The sequence below is a fragment of the Bufo gargarizans genome, chromosome 1 (assembly GCF_014858855.1).
Source record: "Bufo gargarizans isolate SCDJY-AF-19 chromosome 1, ASM1485885v1, whole genome shotgun sequence".
Lineage (NCBI taxonomy): Eukaryota > Metazoa > Chordata > Amphibia > Anura > Bufonidae > Bufo > Bufo gargarizans.
The window spans coordinates 281821926-281843915 of record NC_058080.1 but is presented as its reverse complement, the minus strand read 5'-3'; the positions used below and the strand labels follow the sequence as shown (position 1 = coordinate 281843915).

Below are 21990 nucleotides of genomic sequence, written 5' to 3'. Positions count from 1 at the left end.
AGGGAAGCACATAGCTTTTGTGCTGCCTGAGGCAAAAATTTTAATGGCACCCCCCCCATGCCAAATTCTTGAACTAACCCCTTCCCTCCAGCCAGAGGTGTAACTTGACCAGTATGCACTTTCTATGGTGTCTTCTTATGCACCACAAGGGTCTTTGTGCCTCCTCAGGCTCCTGGGCCCATTAGCGACTGCTACCTCCGCACCCCCTATAGCTACACTAGCTACATCCCTGGCAGTACACTATTCCCTTTCTTTTTCCAAAAATTACCATAGGCACTCAAAGATGTAGAACTAGCAGTGGCTTCTCTTTCTCCCCACAGAAATAGGAAGCCTCCTTGACCAATGTAAGTATGCATATTTTGGAAAGATGGACATCTGATGAATAAGCATTTGACCAAAAGATATTGAAAGTTTATGGCCAACCTTATTTCGCATATTAAAATAAAGGGTATAGTAGGCTTTGTAAACAGTCAGAAAAAGTATAAGAAAGCAAAAAGAAACAACACACATGGAGATACATTTTATGAATTAAGAGCGAAAGAAAAACTTGACTTCTCAACCACATCCCTGAATCATCTCTATCAACTTTGTATAGCGTTACAAAGTCATATGTATTAAGCTAAAAAAAAAAAAACTGGTGTAAAGTAGGACTACTGTCTTAGTTGTCCATAGCAGCCAATCAGATTCCATCTTTCATTCTTCACAGCTCCTTTGAAAAATGAAAGGTGGAATCTGATTGGTTGCTATGGGCAACTAAGCCAGTTCTACTTTACACCAGTTTGAGAAATCTCCCCCAATGAAATTATGTCACAAACAAGACAACTATAATTTCTTAGACCCAGCACTCACAACGTTTGCTTCAGCAGGCCCTTACAGAGTTCTAACTGCATACTGTCCACTTACTGAAGCACTTCCATATGGCTTCGCTGAGGAGGGCAGAAGAGCACAAGGTCTATATTCCAGCAGCCATCTGCCTTGCACGATGAGAACATGAATAGGGAGGGTAGAAGCAACAGCTGACTGATAGTTTCTTTAAGCACACTGCTACAAGATTCTGTGTGAGGCAATGCCATTCCATCCGCCCAAACACATACTTGTGTCAGGTCAGAGCCCACACAGTGGCTTCCTTGATGCATTTCTCTGCCAGCAATCTAATATAACAGCTGAGCTAATCTGCAGTACCATAGCAATGACTGCTGAATGCCGCAAGCCTCTGCCAGACAAAAGAAGAACTTGAGAACATAAAAAAAAAAGCATTGTGCCCATTTCAAGGACCAAAACGTCCTCGTAGATTTCAATGCTTCAAAGGAGTCATGTATGGCCATGCTAAATCCCGAAAACCTGTCGTTCCTGAAAACCTCCAATTTTGATGACCTCAAATTCATCAGACCAATGTAGAGGTATAAATAAATTAGCTAATCGGGGGGGGGGGGGGGTGAAGGGTATAAAATAAATAAATAAAATACTTTTGAAAAGTCCCGCCTTTCCAATGTGGTTACTCCTGTCCCCGATGCTTCGATTCGCCTGGTCCTGCTGCGACTGCATGTTGATTGCTCTTGGGTTTCAGGCCCAGCCAAGGCATTATTGCTAATGTGTGTATGAACGGCGTGTGACCGCATAGGCAAGCGACCTGTCATGTGAACGATAAATGGCACATGACGCTGCAGGACCACCGTAGGTCGCAGTAACAAGGACCAGAGCAAGGGAGCAGGATCGGTAGGACATTATCTCTGACAAATGTTAAAAGGTATCTGACCAGGTTTCTGTGGCCCCGAGACCAGAATAAAGTAGTGACAGATGTACAGCATGGGACAAGCACTGTGTGAGGCAGGAGCTCTAAGTATTCTTATGCCGCAAGCTACCTTGTCGACTAGCCACAGATTGACAGCTTCCTCATGCACCGAAAGCGGTCAAGCAGCAGAGAGAGATGGTAGGGATGAATGCAACTTTGGACAAAACAGGACCATCAAAATCTGAGAATGTTTCATATGTAACTAGATGCATATGGAGGAAGAAAGCCATCGGACAAACAGCCTGTGTCCATTCATGAGTGGCCAAACTTTAGTGATAATATTTTTGGGAAATTATATTCTGCTACTGTATAACCAAGTCCCTGAGAAGTGAGATTTGTTATCTAAAGACTGCTCCCAAATCACAGGGTTCAGACCGAGATGGCCACGAACATAGCCCATGTCTATGAATGAGGTGAGGGCAACCAATCGCCCACTCCTGCCACATGACTGGACAGTATAAAAGTGGACAAACATAAAAATAGATTACGGTACCTTTTATTTCTGCTCATCAAAGCTACAAATGGCAGGGGTCCAATTTCTCACTCAGAATCCCTGCTAAATTTGCTTTCCCATAGAAGGTAAAAGACACTAAAGATTCCTGCGAAAAAGCAAAAAAAAAAATGAAGCAAAATTTTGACCCAACACAAAAAAGTAAGCACTGAGTAACAAGCAGCAGGGCATACAATCAAACATGTCTAAACAGATGAAATAGTAAGGAAACTGGAGCCCCTCTGAACAAAAAAGATATACATTTGGCATGGGAATTATTTGGAAATGTGAATTGGTTGACATTCTGTTCAGAAGACAATCACTGGTACAAATTAATGGCAGGACATTATTTCAGACTGGGCCACATTCTGAACAGTAGTCATCCTTCCTAGGAGTGTGGCTACACAGACTACGACCGCGAGAATAAAAAAAGTCAATTAAAAGGGATTATACCATGAATTTAGAAAACAAAACATAAAAATATTTGGAGTAATGCAGACCACGATTTGGACTATATCAATGCAATCATGTTTTATCAATTGCATCTGCTTAGGCTACATTCACACTTGCGGCAGAGGAATCCGGCAGGCAGTTAACGTATGCCCACTGATTGCATTTTAAGACTGATCAGGATCCTGATCCTTCTTACAAATGCATTGCAAGAACGGATCAGTCTCGATTTTCATTCACATTTTTACCGGTATGCGCATGAGCAGACCTGAATGACGGATCCGGCACTAATACATTCCTATATAACAAAATGCCGGATCCGGCATTCAGGCAAGTCTTCAGTTTTTTTGGCCAGAGGTATTATCTCTATCCTGATCAGTCAAAAAGACTGAATTGAAGACATCCTGATGCATCCTGAACGGATTACTCTCCATTCAGAATGCATGGGGATAAAACTGATCAGTTTTTTTCCGGTATAGAGCCCCTATATCTGTAAAGAATAAATTAAGGCAACTGGACGTACTGTAGATTTCTTGAAAACGTTTCACTCGTTCTTCAAATATTCTGGGAATAAATATGTAACTGAATCAACATCTGGTAATTATACCCAGCATTGGGTCAAAGGTGTTGATTCCATTATCCTAATTGGAGTCAGTAGGTGATAAAGACTTCCCAGAAAAAGGTGTCAAGACAGCATTGTATGTGGCAGACAATAGATGTCTAACCCCCCCACCTCTATTCAAGCTTGGCTTCTCCATTTTTACGTAGATGGCCTCCTTCACGCCTCGTTTGTACCAATCGGCCTCCTTATCCAAAACATGTACTTGACTGTCTTCAAAGTGTGACCTGTTCCTAAGTACACGGCTGAATCTTGACCAGAGGTTTTGGCTCTTCTATGCTGACATATAGAGCCCCTAGGACGGAACTCAATGCCGGAAAAGAATAACGCTAGTGTGAAAGTACCCTTACTCACTCCCTCTGTATCTCTGGTCTCTTCAGTATTTGTGGGCGGGCAGCAGCTCCTCACATGACAATCAAGCAACTGCATCACCCAGGAGTGCACTGAAGTCATCTCATTAACCCCTATACCTCTGCATAGAAAATAATCCCTCACACACAGCCCCAGCAATTCCAATAATAAGTAGCACTATGGTATGTAACGCCCCTTCCGAATTTCCTTCTCCACTGCCTAGATAGAGATATATGTTTTTTTTTTTTTTTTAAGACAAAGTAATATCTATATATTTCTGTGACTTTATAAGTAGGGATGAATCAATCTATCAATGAATGGTACGTGGGCAGCTTCACTATGAGACGACTATGCTGGCATAGAGGGGGAAGGGAGCAGGGAAGCTACTGCACGTGTGTGCTCCACCACCGAATGCAGAAAAAGGTAAACAAGAATGATAAAACAGCAGGGGGCGCTACCAAAGTGGAACATGTAATGTATATAAAAAAAAAAAAAAACTTACAAAATGTTATAATAACAACCCTTCATTTGCAATGCCCTATTCTGTGCATAGTCTTTTTCCAGTCTTTTTCATGGGATAACCCCTTTAATAATCTTCAGAGAATCACGCGGCAGTCAAAACAAGTTTCAGTTTTTACTTTTACTTCGAGATTTAGTCAAATAGTTTATGGCAATGAAGCAAGTAAATAAAAATCAAAATAACTGAAGCGGCAGCCACTGCTTCTGGGAATTTGTTGCAGTAGACCCATTTTATGGAAAGATGTGGGACCTAATCATGGTGAGTAGAGGTATGGAGATGACTGACCTAAAGGAGGTGGTAATGGTCACTTAGCAGACAAAATGCCCTGGCTGGACCTGAAAGTCAAGAAAGACAATCTAAGTTAGGCCTCATGCACACGACAGTTTTTTTTCACGGTCCGAAAAAACGGGGTCCGTGGGTCCGTGATCCGTGACCGTTTTTTCGTCCGTGGGTCCTCCTTGATTTTTGGAGGATCCACGGACATGAAAAAAAATGTAGTTTTGGCGTCCGCCTGGCCGTGCGGAGCCAAACGGATCCGTCCTGAATTACAATGCAAGTCAATGGGGACGGATCCGTTTGAAAATTGAGCCACAGTGTGTCATCTTCAAACGGATCCGTCCCCATTGACTTACATTATAAGTCTGGACGGATCCGCTTGCCTCCGCACGGCCAGGCGGACACCCGAACATAACTACTTCGTGAAACTCATTTCCGACAGTATATTCTAACACAGAGGCGTTCCCATGGTGATGGGGACGCTTCAGGTTAGAATACACTGCAAACTTGGTACAAGACTGCCCCCTGCTGCCTGGCACCACCCGATCTCTTACAGGGGGATATGATAGCACAATTAACCTCTTCAGGTGGGGCACCTAAAGGGGTTAATTGTACTATCATATTCTCCTGTAAGAGATCAGGGCTGCCAGGCAGCAGGGGGCAGACCCCCACTCCCCAGTTTGAATATTGTTGGTGGCACAGTGTGTGCCCATCGCCCCCCCCTTCCTCCCTCTATAGTTAAAATTCGTTGGTGGCACAGTGTGTGCCCATCGACCCCCTCCATCTCCCCCCCCCCCCCCCATCATTGGTGGCAGCGGAGTTCCGATCGGAGTCCCAGTTTAATCGCTGGGGCTCCGATCGGTAACCATGGCAACCAGGAAGCTACTGCATCCCTGGTTGCCATGGTTACTTAGCAATAGTACAATTGTAGAAGATTCATACTTACCTGCCTGCTGCTGCGATGTCTGTGACCGGCCGGGAGCTCCACCTACTGGTAAGTGAAAGGTCTGTGCGGTGCATTGCTAAAGAACTGTCACTTACCAGTAGGAGGAGCTCCCGGCCGGTCACAGACATCGCAGCAGCAAGCAGGTAAGTATGATTTTTAACTATAGAGGGAGGAAGGGGGGGGGGCGATGGGCACACACTGTGCCCCCAACGATTTTTAACTATAGAGGGAGGAAGGGGGGGGGGGGGGCCATGGGCACACACTGTGCCCCCAACGATTTTTAACTATAGAGGGAGGAAGGGGGGGGGGGGGCGATGGGCACACACTGTGCCCCCAACGATTTTTAACTATAGAGGGAGGAAGGGGGGGGGGGGGGCGATGGGCACACACTGTGCCACCAACGATTTTTAACTATAGAGGGAGGAAGGGGGGGGGCGATGGGCACACACTGTGCCACCAACGATATTCAAACTGGGGAGGGGTGGGTCTGCCCCCTGCTGCCTGGCAGCCCTGATCTCTTACAGGAGAATATGATAGTACAATTAACCCCTTTAGGTGCCCCACCTGAAGAGGTTAATTGTGCTATCATATCCCCCTGTAAGAGATCGGGTGGTGCCAGGCAGCAGGGGGCAGTCTTGTACCAAGTTTGCAGTGTATTCTAACCTGAAGCGTCCCCATCACCATGGGAACGCTTCTGTGTTAGAATATACTGTCGGAAATGAGTTTTCACGAAGTGAAAACTTAGATCAGAAAAAGCTTTTATGCAGACGGATCTTCGGATCCGTCTGTATGAAAGCAACCTACGGCCACGGATCACGGACACGGATGCCAATCTTGTGTGCATCCGTGTTCTTTCACGGACCCATTGACTTGAATGGGTCCGTGAACCGTTGTCCGTCAAAAAAATAGGACAGGTCATATTTTTTTGACGGACAGGATACACGGATCACGGCCTCGGCTGCAAAACGGTGCATTTTCCGATTTTTCCACGGACCCATTGAAAGTCAATGGGTCCGCGAAAATAAACGGAAAACGGCACAACGGCCACGGATGCACACAACGGTCGTGTGCATGAGGCCTTACTAAGAAGCAGGGTGGATTTGATTTAAATCACTAGTCAGTAAGGCTTGATTTAAATCATAGTTTTTTACATAAAGATTCATATTTGGACATTTTTTCTGTTGTACTTAGGAAGGAGAAAAATAATCATTACCTTAATAACAATTTAAATAGGATTTATTCAACTGAAACAATAACATTACAGCATGTTATTTGCTTAAACATCCATGTTTGTTAACTAATTTGGCTAAAGAAAATATATATATTTTAAGAAACTTAGACTGTCAGCCCAGCCTACACAAGAAAGTGATATTTTGAAGTGAAAGTGATGAATAAATATTGTTTATATTCTATTCACTGTACTTTTTCTCAACTCTTTTCATGTTATAAATTCAGTTTTGAGAACTCCAAAATTAAACCAAGCATCTGTGATAATATCTTGTAGGCAGAGAAACTGCCCAGTAATCTTACAAAAACCTCTGGAAGAGCATGACATTGTGAATGGATTAAAGGGAACCTGTCACCCAAAAATCGCCTATTAAGCTGTTTACAGTACCTTATAGTGCTGTATAGTCGTTTCCTGATGCACTTTTTGTTAGTTTTGCAGCATGTATGCTCAGTCAGAAATCGATGTTATATTCAGCTGCTGCCCCGTGCTTCAAGTCAGGCTTGAAGTCACGGGGGCAGCGGCCTCGGCGTCTTACATGGCCCTCTCCCCGCCCCCTGCCTCTGTGACTGACAGCCGAAATCCGATTCCGGGACCGCGCTCAACGGCCGCATGCGCAGTAAAGGGCGGCAGGAGCGCGGTCCCGGCTGCCGCGCGTACTACGCGCCGTCTTACTTTCGCCGCACTGCGCATGCGCCCGACATCCTGTATCAAACGCGCCCGCGCCCAGATGCCGGGCGCGGGCGCGTTTGATACAGGATGTCGGGCGCATGCGCAGTGCGGCGAAAGTAAGACGGCGCGTAGTACGCGCGGCAGCCGGGACCGCGCTCCTGCCGCCCTTTACTGCGCATGCGGCCGTTGAGCGCGGTCCCGAAATCGGATTTCGGCTGTCAGTCACAGAGGCAGGGGGCGGGGAGAGGGCCATGTAAGACGCCGAGGCCGCTGCCCCCGTGACTTCAAGCCTGACTTGAAGCACGGGGCAGCAGCTGAATATAACATCGATTTCTGACTGAGCATACATGCTGCAAAACTAACAAAAAGTGCATCAGGAAACGACTATACAGCACTATAAGGTACTGTAAACAGCTTAATAGGCGATTTTTGGGTGACAGGTTCCCTTTAATGGAATTTAACAAAAAATTAAACATACACAGCCTTATTCTACATAATTAAAAAAGTAATCTTTATTTCATAATGAAATAACCTTTGGATGGTAATATATTTTCCTCAAAAAGCATTTTATATTAAAAAATCTGATTTAAATAAAAAAAATCTGATTTTTCCGATTTAAAAAAAAAATAAAAATCATTGATTTCTATCCACCCTGCTAAGAAGGTTAAAAAAATAAAAAAAATAGGACATGCTTCTATTTCAATGAACCTATTACACGGTAATAGGTTACACCATGTAAGGGTACTTTCACACCAGCGGTTTTTGTTTTCCGGTATTGAGTTCCGTCAATACCGGAAAAAAATGATCAGTTTTATCCTAATGCACTCTAAATGGAGAGCATTCCGTTCAGGATGCATCAGTTCAGTCCCTCTTACGTTTTTTGGCCGGAAAAAATACCGCAGCATGCTACAGTTTTCTCTCCGGCCAAAAATCCTGAACACTTGCCGGAATGCCGGCATTAATTTACATTGAAGTGCATTAGATCCGGCATTAAGTGTTCCGGCAAAACGGATCTGGCTTGCCGATCTGCGCATGCGCAGACCATTAAAAATACAAAAAAAATAATAATTATTAATACCAGATCAGTTTTTTTTCAGATGACACCAGAGAGACGGATCCGGTATTTCAATGCATTTTTGCGGATCAGTCTGACAAATACCATCTGTTTACGTCCGGATTGCGGGATCCGGCAGGCAGTTCCGGTGACAGAACTACCTGCCGGAATCCTCTGCCGCAAGGGTGAAAGTACCCTGAGTAGGGTGCGATAGTCGGCAAGACAAACTTTAATTAGTAACTAGATTTGCATTTCCTGAAGGAAATACATAGTGCGTGTAAAGAGCTCAAAGAGTGTGTGCGCCTGTGCGTGTGAGAGAGGAGGGGCCCTACTTGTGTGTGCGCTAGTTAGACTGTGACATCATCCAAGGCAGTTAAAATTTGAATATCTGAACACGCCACCATTCATTTCTAAGGGTGTTTTTTTTATCATAACTTTATTAAAAAGTACAAATCTGATCGACTTTAAAAATATACAGCTCACCCCTCAGTGCCGTGTGCTGCGAAAAGCAATTTGATCGGATTCTATATTAGGGTTGTTTCGGGTATCGAATTTTCGATACCCAATCAATACTTTTGCCTGATATTGGACTCGATACCAGGATTTGCCTTTTTTTGATAGTAGGCTTCGCTATTGTGCAGTCTAGTAGCAGAGAACAATGAACACGCTGCGCTGCTCTCAGCGCGCTCCATGTCCTCCTCAGCAGCACAGGGGATCTCCCTGCACTTACTATTATCACTGGGCGCCGCTCCCTTCTCCCGTTATGTCCTCCGGTATCTTAGGGGACTTGGTTATAGTAGGCGGAGTCTGCCCTTGTTCTCCTGGGCTTCTCCTTCTCCCAGGCTGTAGCACTGGCCAATCGCAGAGCAGAGCTCACAGTATAACCAAGTCCCCGAAAATACCAGAGGACAGAATTTTTTGCCAGATGAAAGATCCTCTTTAATATAAATCCCGCCTCCTGTATTACATGTTAATTATATCATCATTGGTGGCGCAGTGTGCCCTCCCCATCCCCGTATTAAAATCATTGGTGGCACAGTGCGCCCCCTCCCCTCAACCCCCCCCCCCCCATATTAAAATCATTGTTGGCGCAGTGCGCCCCCCAACCCCCCGTCAGTGTTAAAATACAAATAAAATAAAAACTGTGCAATTCGCCATTTTATTTGTCACCTTGTCCCCTCAAAAAATAGAATCGGACTGTTCTATTATGGGCCGGACGTTCCATAAAATACGGAATGCACGTGGCTTTTTTTTTTGTTTTATTTTTTTGCGTGGTATCGAATGGTATCGAGTATAGCAATACTTTTTTATGGTATCGAAACAACCCTAGTCTATATGGTAAGCGGTTTGGTCTGTGGTAATCGCAGAAAACATGGCCCACGTGTCCCCCCTGACCCGAAATGGGGAGGGATTCAAATTACAGTCAGTTCGTATCAGATCACAGGTTTATTGTACTGTACTCAAGTAAGGGCGCCTAAAGTTGATGATTGTTTCCATTTAAATGTGGTATGCATACAGAAAGCACTTCAAAAAAGGAATGCTGAATAGACCAACCATGCCTGCCAAAAATAATATTTAAAATAGTTCTTTATCTAGCCTTCAGGCCAATATTGCTAGATAATAGCGATAATGTTTCATATCTGTGTTACTTATGAGTTTTAAATTATGTGTAGGTAACATGGTTAGGTAAAATAAATGTAGATCGTTCATTAAAGGGTTTGTCCCACAAAAATGTTTTACAGTTTTGAAACCAGCACCTGGAACTGAATACTTCTGTAATTGCATGTAATTAAACATTTTGTATAGCTACTGAGTTATTCAATACAATGTATTTGTGTAGCGCCTCCTGCTGTTTGTTCTTTTTCTTAATTGTTTGTCTGGCTCACTGAGATGGCCGCACATGCTCAGTTTCATCCTCTAACTGGCTCCGGAGAGCATGGACACGCCCCCTTAGCTGCAGCAGAGAAGACACTCCCACTGAGCTGGGATAGGGAGAGCATGGACACGCCCCCTTAGCTGCAGCAGAGAAGACACTCCCACTGAGCTGGGATAGGGAGAGCATGGACACGCCCCCTTAGCTGCAGCAGAAAAGACACTCCCTTTGAGCTGTCAGCTTGATATCAATCTAGCAGAGCATTGAATGGGGAGATCTCTGGATCCATGTGAGGTCCAGGGATGGTTCTAGCTTTGTTAGAAAGAGGTTGTCATGTACGATATGATGTCAGATTTTAATTTTTTACATTAGTCATGGGATAACCCCTTTAATTAAAAGGGGTTATGCCAGTTTTCTGGCATATAAAAGTCACAATTTGGTACCAATCCAGTTTTGTGACAAAATTACAAACTTTGCTCTTTTTTGACACCCTTGCTATTTACTCAAAAGTAGAGGAGGCGGGCCATGGGAGGGACCTCAGCAGGTCAACTCATTTACCATTGTGCGCCAGAAAACTAACGCACATTACACCTGAAATCCAGGCTACCTCCTGGCTGGAGTAATTTTAGGTTCTGGTGAACAATCGGCCTGACATGTACTCCTCTTTATATTTGCGGGTCATCTTATGCTGGTGTCAGACAAATAAAGACTGGTGTACACAACACCAGTCTTAATAAATCTCTCCCTTAGGGCTAGTACATTGAGGGAAAGTTATTAGGACTGACGTTTCTAATGCAAGTCTTGGGGGGGATATTTATTAATACCAGCGTTGCGTATATTAGTCTTTACGTCATGAGATATGTTACAAATTATAATACACTTCCTGACACATTTTTTTTTACTCCCCGTCTTCCAGGAGCCATATTTTTATTAATTTTTTTCCATTCACATAGCCATATGAGGGGTTGCTTTTGTAGGACAAGTTGCAATTTGTAATGGCACAAGTCATTAGCTGGAAAAAAAACATTCTAACGGAGTGAAATGGGACAGAAAAATGCAATTCCGCCATAGTTTTATGACTTTTGTTTACCACTGCAGTCTATGGGAGAATTACTAAGTTCCTGTCAACTTCTGCCACGTCAACCAAACGGCTTCCGCAACCTCATTGCGGGGGAGCCGTTTGGTCATGGGGCTTAAAGTTCATCACTGGTGTTAAAACAGCAGGCACTTGGGGGCTATGTCGCCTACTCAGCTCCAACTTCAGACCCAATATCCACCATATATGTAGAAAAGATCCTTAATTCTTAGTTTGAGACAGCACACCAATTGATCTTCAAAGAATTGATTTTTATTGGTTTTTCAACATCAGTGGTACATATTATAGCAACGTTTCGGGCCCAAATTTGGTGCCCTTCATCAAGCTGTATAATGTGGATATCCGGTTTCACGGTGTGCATGTAGGAAAGATGTCGGGAAAAGGTTAAAGGGACACTGACAGGCCCAATTAGCATATTTAGTTATATATATGGCAGTACAGGTCTTATAAAGTCTATTAAAATCATCTAAGTATCCCCCCTGTCCACCTTATAAATAGGGAAATATAACGTTTTATAACCTGCTTGTCCGGTCACCAATCTGCCCAAGGGGCGGCGTTTCATCTGAAAATGCGCCCAGCCAGCTGCTCCCAACTGCCGTTCTGAAGCCCCGCCCAGCTCATCAATATTCACTTCGCTGGGCGGCGGCTACAACTCTCCACGGTCACGATCCTGCGCATCCTCCTGGCATCGATCATGTCTAAACTTCTGCGCCTGCGCCCCGCCGTGGTTAGATCGCGCCTGTGTACACACCCTGCCTGCGTCCCCGAGGCCGCTGCAGCCTCTGCCGCATGCGCCAGGCACTGTTCATAGCAGCGCTTCAGAGCGCTGCTCACTCACATCTCAAAAGGGGTTAATGATAGGTGCCCATGCGCAGGATCGTGACCGTGGAGAGAGTTGCAGCCGCCGCCCAGCGAAGTGAATATTGATGAGCTGGGCGGGGCTTCAGAACGGCAGTTGGGAGCGGCTGGCTGGGCGCATTTTCAGATGAAACACCTTGGGCAGATTGGTGACCGGACAAGCAGGTTATAAAACTTTATATTTCCCTATTTATAAGGTGGACAGGGGGGATACTTAGATGATTTTAACAGACTTTATAAGACCTGCACTGCTATATATAACACTAAATATGCTAATTGTGCCTGTCAGTGTCCCTTTAAGAAGCTCAGGCTTCTTAATAATTATATGTCGCACTGCCTGTGCATCAGAACTTAAATCTATTGCAGCCAGGTTTCTGGCGCATATGTTGTTAAAGGGGTTGTCCAGTTTCTCTATATTGATGCCCTATGCTCCGGACAAGTCATCAATATCAGATCGACTAAGGTCCAATTCCTGGCACCCCACTGATTAGGCTACTTTCACACCAGGGTTTTTGCTGGATCCGGCAGGGTTCAGCAAAGCGCTTCCATTACTGATAATACAACCATCTGCATCCGTAATGAACGGATCCGGTTGTATTATCTGTAACATAGCCAAGATGGATCAGTCATGAACTCCACTGAAAGTCAATGGGGGACGGATCGTTTTCTATTGTGTTAGAGAAAACAGATCCATCCCCATTGACTTGCATTGTGGGTCAAGATGGATGCGTTTTGCTCCGTGTCGCAGGACGGAAAGCAAACCCCAGCATGCTGCGGTTTGCTCTCCGGTATGAGAACGGAATGGAATGCATTTTGGAGCATTCCGTTCTGTTCAGTTACGTTTTGCCCCCATTGACAATGAATGGAGACAAAACGGAAGCGTTTTTTTCCAGAATTGAGACCCTATGACAGATCTCAATACCGGAAAATATTAACGCTAGTGTGAAAGTAGCCTTAGCTGTTTGAAAGGGTCGCAGCGCTCATGCGTTACTTTGTCTTCAATGTTTACCTGCAAGCCACTGACATTCTAGCGGCGGTGCAGGGTAAGTGCTACTGCCCATCCCATTCAGGTGATGGTGTAGAACCTTGATAAATCTCCAATGCGCTGGAGAGCCATGCGCCAAAATCATTAAGAGGTGCTCGCCACTTAATTATGGCACATCTTAGCGGGTCCATGCGGCAGGATCTGAAAGCTAAGTCAGCTAGGAGCTGGTGCAGGTTTTAAGCATTACGTGTTCCAGAAAACTGGCGTATGTGCTGAAAAATGTGTTGGGCCATGAACCCTCCCAACCATGCCCTGCCCAGCCCACAGTGGACAAGGGCAAAAAGCTGAACATTTTTGTGCAAACGGGATTTAAAAAAAAAAAAAAAAAAAAACGTGCAACTTTTTGACACCGGGGGTAGGATATATCTCCTTGAGTGGTAATTACGCAGGCAGGATTTAGCTTTCTTGCTGCTTATACTGCATATAGTGTATTCATTCACCAGTGCTGTATATGTTACCAGTTCTACCCAATCCCATTTCCTATCACACAGTCTACCGCAACTGAAAATTTATTCCATTAAAGGTTAGAAAAAAAGTGTTTGGAAACTTTGAAAGAAATGGAATATAGCGAATTAAGATTTCCTCTCCCCGGAAACAAGCGATCTACCAACCATGGATTTAGCGCGTTCGTTCTTATTTAACAGTTTTGATGTCAATCTGGGTAGTTAGTTGCTAATCTGCCTAATACGAAAAATCCAGAGCAAAAGCAATTAAAGAAATCTTAATCCATTTAAAGCAAGACTCCAGTATTAGACCAACAATGAGGATTTTCTCCACATACTTAGGCATCTTTCCCATCCGGATGGGATGTCTGCAGTGAATACACGGCATCCGGACTGAATCCTGACCGGAATTTTTACACATTATCTTTGTGTTCAAGAAAAATCGCAGCATGTTCTTTATTGTGCGTTTTTCACAAAGCTCTGGCTCTATCGGAGTGAATGGCGTTTATGTGAAAAACGGAAGACATCCGGATGCAATGCGTCTGTCACCGATGGTTACTCTTCAGTTTTTCTTCTAGATACAATCCGCACAGATAAAAATAAAAAAAATAAAAAACGCACACACCGAACGTAATTACTGAAAAAAAATATATAAATATATGATTACATTTGCGTGCAAAACCAACAGTTTTTTTCCTGAACAGATTCTGACACAATCCGTATCGTTCGTGTGAAAGAAGCTTGAGGGATCGCACAGTGATTTTTAAATGTAGATAAAATCTGCCACCGAATCCGGAGTCTGACGCTGGGATTACTGCCATGGAATTGCAGAATTAGCTTCCATTTAATGGTTAATCCGCAGGCAGCTAGCTCTGGTTTGCACTGGGAAACTTTTTCAAGAACTAATATGCCTAACATTTTTTCCCCCACAACGCGGATTTCAAATCCAAGAAAGGAAAAAATCTGCGTCTTGGGAACTACCGCAGAACGCATCCCAAAATCCACATGAAAGATTCGCTGCATGAACTGACCCCGTGTTGATATTGCGTTGAATCTGCATCTAATCCAGCTCACGCTGCTGTCTGCGGATATTCACACTGTAGTTTATAGGACACAGATTTTCCACACTGGTCGTAAAAGAAAAAAAGGTGGCATGTTAGGTATGGTGGCTACAAGAAGGTTATCCTCCCTGAATGGGGCTAAATCCACCTGCTAGATCCACTACATGGACAATTGCAAATCCATGGCAGAAATACAAGGGTCAGCCTTCGGAGTCCTGAAGCAGATTCCGTGGCAGATTTGAAAAACACATGTTATGATATGAGATACATTTTTTCTTGAGCTGCCAATGCTACAAGCATGCACATGGAGGTACAAGCACGTGGTAGACAACTGGCGGCCCTTCACTCCCTTCTTTCATCTGTATGCCGTACAACGCGTCCAGAAGACAGCTGCACCCTCTGCTGCATGGGCTACACAAGTAACGGACATGCACAAGGAAAGAAACACACATGCAGCTTCGCCATTCCAAATCCACAGGCAACAATATGGAGATGGTTCTTCTATATGCAGCTAAAAAACTGATTTTAACTTTTCTAGGAAGGCTTTCTAGATTTGTCTGTGGGAATTTTGATGCATGCATTCGATATTGTTTAGGCTACATGCACACGACCGTATGTGTTTTGGGGTCCGCAAAAAATAAAAATAAAAACGGATGACATCTGTATGCCATCTTTTTTTTTTTTTTTTTTTGCGGATCCATTGTAACAATGCCTAAAAGAATAGGACAAGAATAGGACATGTTCCATTTTTTTTTTTGCAGGGCTACAGAACGGACATACTGATGCGGACAGCACACAGTGTGTTGTCCGAATTTTTTGCAGACCCATTGAAATGAATGGGTCTGCATCCTATCTGCAAAAAAAAAAAAAAAACTGAACAGACACGGAAACAAACAACGTTCGTGTGCATGTAGCCCAAGACACAGATGCTGGACGGAAGGGCCTGATTTGCAATCTCTATTATAGCGCATGCTAATGGTGTTTGAGGTCAAGTCTCTGTACGGACCAACCAGGTTCTTCCACATCAAACTCTCCAAACCATGCTATTATGGACCTTGCTTTGTGCACTGGGAAACAGTCATGCTGAAAGAGGAAAGGGGCTTCCCCAAACTGTTCCTACAAAGTAGGAAGCATACAATTGTCCAAAATGTCTTGGAATTTCTGAAACAATAAGATTTCACTTCACTGGAAATAAGAAGCTTATGCAATTCCTGAAAAACAACCGCATAGCATTATCCTTCCGCCACCAAATCTACAGTTGGCACAATGCAGTCAGGCATAGTAACATAGTATAGAAGGCCGAAAAAAGACATTTGTCCATCCAGTTCAGCCTGTCATCCTGCAAGTTGATCCAGAGGAAGGCAAAAAAAAAAAAAAACGGAGGTAGAAGCCAATTTTCCCCACTTAAGACAGCAAAAATTCCTTCCCGACTCCAATCAGACAATCAGAATAACTCCCTGGATCAATGACCCCTCTCTAGTAGCTATAGCCTGTAATATTATTACACTCCAGAAATACATCCAGGCCCCAGGTAATGTTCTCCTGGAATTTACCAAATCCAAACTTATCCATCAGACTGAGGAGCACAATTTGTGATTTCACAGAACACATTGCCACGGCTCCAATGGTGTAGTGCTTTACGCCACTACATCTGACACGGTGTACATTGTGCTCGGTGATGTGAGGCATGAGAGCAGCTGCTCGGCTATGAAAACCCATGCCATGGAGCTCCTAACACAGCATAGTTTCTGGACTAATGTTATTACCAGAGGAGGTGTGGACTCTGCAGTTACGAGTCAGCAGTGTATCGGTGACTTATCTGCCTCAGCACTGACTGGTCTGACACTTCATGGCCGAGATACTTTTTCTAAAGATTTCTAGTAATAATACTACTCACACGTGGAATATCTAGGAGGGAAGAATTTTGCAAACCTACTTGTTATAATGGTGACTAGTGTTGAGCGAACTTGGGTTATCTAAGGATTCCACTACCAAAGACCATAACTTAATGGAATCCATAACGGAATTCTTAGATAACCCGAACCTTGTACGCCGAACTCGAAGCCACAAGTTCGCCCAAAACGAATAGTGACCTTTTATAATACCATGTGCTAGAATTCAGTGAGCTCTTTAGAAAAAACACATTCTTTCATAAATGTGTGTACAGGAAGACTACAGGAATAAGTGCTGGATTTTATACACCTGTTGCAATGGGACTGAATAAAACGCCTGAATTCAGTGACTAAAGTGCATCTGTCAGCAGATTTGTACCTATGAAACTGGCTGACCTGTTGCAGGGCTTCAGATAGCGACCAAAATGGTCGCCAGTGCGCCTTGAAATTTTCAGATGGCGACAAGACTTTTTAGTCTTGTCGCCACTTGCGACTGGACCGCCGCACTGCTGCGCAGCCTAGTATCAGTTAAAGAACATGGCACACGCCACGTTCTCTTCACTAGCACAGTGGAGAAGAAGGAGGGAGTCACTCCCTCCCCACTGTGATGCAGTGGCCACTGCCACCAATGGGGAGATAGCAGGGAGGGGGTGTGGCCACTGCGCCACCAATGAATGTAACATATTAATACAAGTATAGGCAGCGGTATTACAGACCCGGCCTCAATAATAGGGCATGCGATCCGCGGCAAATAACCCCTCAGGTGCCACATCTGAGGGGTTAAATGCCGCGGATCGCATGCCCTGTTATTGAAGCCGGGTGCTGGGTCTGTGATACCGCTGCCGACACTTGTATAAATGAGTTAAAGAGGACCTTTCACGGGTCCCAAAAATTTAATTGGCGACAATTTTTTTTAGTTTAGGCCTGGTTATTCTTTTTTTTGTCTGAAGCACTGTGTTGCATCTGCCCTTGAAAGCTGAAGGCATCTGTGTTGGTCCCATAATCATATGTGCCCGCATTGCTGAGAAAAGTGATATTTTAATATATGCATATGAGCCTCTAGGAGCAATGTCAAAGAGAGCTGAGCCCATTGCACCTAGAGGATAATTGCATATATTAAAACATCATATTTCTCAGCAATGCGGACACATATGAACGTGGGACCAACACAGATGCCTTCAGCTGCCAAGTGCACATGTAAGGGTACTTTCACACTTGCGTTGTTTGATTCCGGCAGGCAGTTCCGTTGCCTGAACTGACTGCCTGATCAGGCAAACTGTATGCAAACGGATTTCATTTTTTCTGACTGATCAGGCATTTTTCAGACTGATCAGGATCCTGATCAGTCTGAAAAATGCCTGATCAGTCAGAAAAATGCATTGCAATGCATTGCAATACCGGATCCGTTTTTCCAGTGTCATCAGGCAAAACGGATCAGTTTTTTTTTTCCCCCTCATTTTTAAAGGTCTGCGCATGCGCAGACTGGAAGGACGGATCCGGCAATCCGGTATTTTGAATGCCGGATCCGGCACTAATACATTCCTATGGAAAAAAATGCCGGATCCGTCATTCAGGCAAGTCTTCCGTTTTTTTCGCCGGAGATAAAACCGTAGCATGCTACGGTTTTCTCTTTTGCCTGATCAGTCAAAAAGACTGAACTGAAGACATCCTGATGCATCCTGAACGGATTACTCTCCATTCAGAATGCATGGGGATATGCCTGATCAGTTATTTTCCGGTATAGAGCCCCTGTGACGGAACTCTATGCCGGAAAAGAAAAACGCTAATGTGAAAGTAGCCTAACAGGTCAGCCAGTGTCATAGGTACAAGTCTGCTGACAGATGCCCTCTAAGGGCTGGGTAAACCTGGCGACATTAGCAGTTTCAGCCAAGTTGTGCTTAGTCATTGAAACCATTCCATTCTTGCTATACTCTTTTCTACTTATTGCCTAGGTCTTAGATACAGGACAATACAGACACACAATGATGTCCATTTCCAGTCTGTATGAGGCCACAGCTGGGAGTGCTTTTGCAGCCTTTATACTGTGCTCTTCCAGCCCACACAGCCATTCCAGAAATGGATAAGAATTAAATGTAAAATTCCATGCTTAAATCACATTACACATTTGGCTGGAGGACAGAAAGTTCATACCCACCAGTAATGCGATTACCTATCCATCCTATCCGATATGCCAATTATTATTATCATGTTAACACACCATACATAATCTTCCAGCCTATTGCTGGGTAGCACAGAGGCCAATGCTGGACTGAACAATGCACCTACTAATCTGTAGTGCAAATTATATGATACTAAAAGGAAAAAAATTGATAATGCCTCATCAATGACATATTATACAATGCATTTGGAAAGTCTTCAGACCCTTTAGCTTTTTTTTTTACATTTTGTTATGTTGCAGGCTTGTGCTAAAAATTAAAGTAAAATGTTAAAACATTTTCCCCATCATTAGAAATCCGAACATTAGAAATCTTTGCTAATTTATTGAAAAGAAAAACTAAAATATTGCATTGACATTCCATATTTTTCGCTTTATAAGATGTACTTACGGTAGGTATTCGAGGAGGAAAAAAAATAAAATAAAAAAAAGTTTTTTTTTTTTTTTTTAAATCAGACCCCCAATAATCATCAGACCTCAGATCAGACTCCCAATCTTCATCACACCTCACCCCAATCAGACCCTCAAAAATCATATGACCTCAGATCAGACATAAAATAAATAAATAAATAAATGAACTGTCCCTGCATATGTGTATTGATGACCTCTCCTAAGGATGAGTAATCAATATTACCCAAAAAAAATAAAAATGCAAATTCCACACAATGCTGCAACAGGTTATCAAAATCCTTGGAAGGCTTCAGCTCACATCACAAACACTGGGTGGTCGCACATAGACACATATTACACAGACACATCTCGTGACAGATATCACAAAATCATGCTTGGTTTTGTTTTTCTTTTTCCTTTTTTCAAAGCTTGTAATGCATCTGGTGTGGACCTAGTATGGTACCGAGCGGACTTGGCTTAGGGCTACCCCTAAGGAAGTTATCTAACTGGTCCCCCTGGTCTTCACCCTTTAACCCATATACAGGGATGTGCACTCTGCTGCAGGAAGACCACCAGGCCACTATCTCTTGGAGTAGTCTCTGCTCAATGACAGCTGACCCAGGTGGATCAAGAGAAACCCAAAAGGGCCAGTGAACAGTCAAAAGGTTGGGGCAGGCAGCTTAGGCTACTTTCACACTAGCGTTCGGGCGGATCCGTTCTGAACGGATCCGCTCATAATAATGCAGACGGAGGCTCCGTTCAGAACGGATCCGTCTGCATTATATTAGCAAAAAAAAGCTAAAGTGTGAAAATAGCCTGGGACGGATCCGTCCAGACTTTCAATGTAAAGTCAATGGGGGACGGATCCGCTTGAAGATTGAGCCACATTGTGGCATCTTCAAACGGATCCGTCCCCATTGACTTACAGTGTAAGTCTGGACGGATCCGCACGGATCCGCACGGCCAGGCGGACACCCGAACGCTGCAAGCAGCGTTCAGCTGTCCGCCTGTCCGTGCGGAGGCGAGCGGAGCGGAGGCTGAACGCCGCCAGACTGATGCAGTCTGAGCGGATCCGCTCCATTCAAACTGCATCAGGGCTGGACGGCTGCGTTCGGGTCCGCTCGTGAGCCCCTTCAAACGGAGCTCACGAGCGGACACCCGAACGCTAGTGTGAAAGCAGCCTTAGGATGACAATAATAAACAGGCCAAGGTACAGGGAAGGTGGGCAGAAATAAGCTAGGAAACCTTGTTGCTCAGGCACCTTTCCAACGAGGAGGGCGCTTTAAATACCCAGAAAAAAAATATGCCATACGCTGCGAACAGAATAGGGGCCTTTAAAAGCCAAAGAGAGCATAAATATGCCATACGCTGTGAACAGAATAGGGCCCTTTAAAAGCCGAAGAGAGCATGAGTGACCGAAGGCAGAGATGCTGCACACAGCAAGCGAATAGGCGGCAGAGGCCTAGAAAGGAGGGGTTGTAGCATCAGTACTTCAGTAGACGAGTCTGCCGGGAAGAAACCGCCAGAGAAGGCACAGCACACAGGTGAGCATTCCAGAAGCTGTGCCCACTGGGTGATGCCAGCGCTCTATATTAGTCAGTTAAAGGATAACTGTCACACTTAGAACCTAATTTCAATTTTCATATACGTAGTTACTAATAACATGATATTCCAGAATCAGTTACTATTAGACTGACTTACCCCATATTTAATAAGATTCAGCCCTTAGCAACCAGTCTGCATAAAACTGCAATTTCACTATTCAGTTAAGATGGCCGCCACTGCCCTCACCCTGAGGCTAATCCCGCCTGCCCTCACTAGCCAGTAACAATAGCCCCCCAAAAGTGTCAGTAACCAGAGCCCCCCCCCCCCTAAAGGGTTAATCTCCTGCAGCACAAAGGGGTCCTCTTGCAGCATACGGGTAGGCTACCCGACACTGCTAGATTGTAATGTGTATTTCCCTTTAAGCCAGTCAGGCCTGGTACAGGCGATCCTTGTCACAGCCAGCAGAGAGAGTCCCCAGTTCAGTATAAATAGGCTAGGGCCTAGCCCAGGAGGAGAGTTCAGAAGTTTCTAGACTCAGTGCTAAGAGGGTCAGAGCTCAGTCGGCAGTGCAGAGATTGCATCTCTGGTGTGGAGGGTCATACCCACCCAGCTTTCCAGGTTAGTGATACCTGAAGAACTCCAAAGACAGAGCCAGCCGTCAGGAGGGAAGAAGACCTCTACCAAGTATTTGCTCAAGGGTTATTACCAAGAATTAGGTGTCTGGACCTTGAGGGTTTTGCTGCAAGTAGAGTAAGAGGAAAGCCCTGATCCTAGGAGGCCTGTCTCGAAGTTAACCTTGTTGTAAGTGAAAGCCTGAACCACCACTGTTAACTGCATGATAAAGTGTGAAATAACTCGGGAACTGTGTTAGGCTACTTTCACACTAGCGTTCGATCGGATCCGTTCTGAACGGATCCGATCATATTAATGCAGACGGAGGCTCCGTTCAGTACGGATCCGTCTGCATTAATAACTTAGAAAAAATTCTAAGTGTGAAAGTAGCCTGAGCGGATCCGTTCAGACTTTCAATGCAAAGTCAATGGGGGACGGATCCGCTTGAAGATTGAGCCATATGGTGACATCTTCAAGCGGATCCGTTCCCATTGACTTACATTGTAAGTCTGAACGGATCCGCTCGCCTCCGCACGGCCAGGCGGACAGCTGAACGCTGCAAGCAGCGTTCAGCTGTCCGCCTGTCCGTGCGGAGGCGAGCGGA

General features: G+C 44.5%; 1 protein-coding gene across 5 annotated transcripts in view; it reads right to left on the bottom strand.

The window, feature by feature from the left end:
* Positions 1-21990, bottom strand: part of WDFY3 (WD repeat and FYVE domain containing 3) — a 315047-nt gene that overhangs the window by 232793 nt on the left and 60264 nt on the right. For all 5 annotated transcript variants that reach the window (XM_044304189.1, XM_044304218.1, XM_044304197.1 and 2 more), the window contains exon 3: positions 2286-2391. The gene's annotated coding sequence lies outside the window, so the exon portion shown is untranslated. The remainder of the gene's footprint in view (positions 1-2285; positions 2392-21990) is intronic.